The sequence below is a fragment of the Penaeus monodon genome, chromosome 33 (assembly GCF_015228065.2).
Source record: "Penaeus monodon isolate SGIC_2016 chromosome 33, NSTDA_Pmon_1, whole genome shotgun sequence".
NCBI classification, from domain to species: Eukaryota; Metazoa; Arthropoda; class Malacostraca; order Decapoda; family Penaeidae; genus Penaeus; species Penaeus monodon.
Genome location: NC_051418.1, coordinates 9,783,344 through 9,783,873, shown reverse-complemented (window position 1 = coordinate 9,783,873; position 530 = coordinate 9,783,344). Strand labels below are relative to the sequence as shown.

The following is a 530-nucleotide window of genomic DNA, read 5'->3' as shown; positions in this document are numbered from 1 at the left end:
TTATAAATAAAAATAAATGGAAGACCACATCCTATTCAAATAAAACGAAACATTTATTTCTCTTCTGCTGTTCACTTAACAGATCTTGCATTCCTTTAATATCTGAATATGACTTTGAAATGACTAGTCTCTTTATAAATTATTCTTCTTATTTTAGTTTTAATATATCATATATCCATGAATGTATGACAAATCAAATTTCGCCCTACCCCTAATATGTCACTTCTAAAACTCCCTTATTAGTGTGTGTAATGAATTATGCCATGAAAAAGAGAGTCAAGGTTAGTAATTTGCCAAGAAAATGCCATGGGGAATTTTTAAAACTTAGTTTCCAATCTTCAAATAAACTGGAGTGAATCCTGACCTAAGGCAACATGAGTGTCCTCTATTAGTTTGTGTTCATCCTCTTTTAAAAATAACTATCATAAGCAAAAGACGTTGCTCTGGAGTGTTTGTATTATCTTTATTTCTATAACTCAGCAAGCACTGATGTGAGTCACATGTGGATTGCTTGTTAGTGAGTGACTGAA

At 31.5% G+C, this 530-nt stretch overlaps 1 protein-coding gene across 1 annotated transcript in view; it reads right to left on the bottom strand.

Moving 5' to 3' along the window:
* The window catches only part of LOC119593986 (receptor-type guanylate cyclase Gyc76C-like), a gene marked incomplete at its 3' end in the record, with an annotated part of 39,442 nt that overhangs the window by 4,879 nt on the left and 34,033 nt on the right, over window positions 1-530 (bottom strand).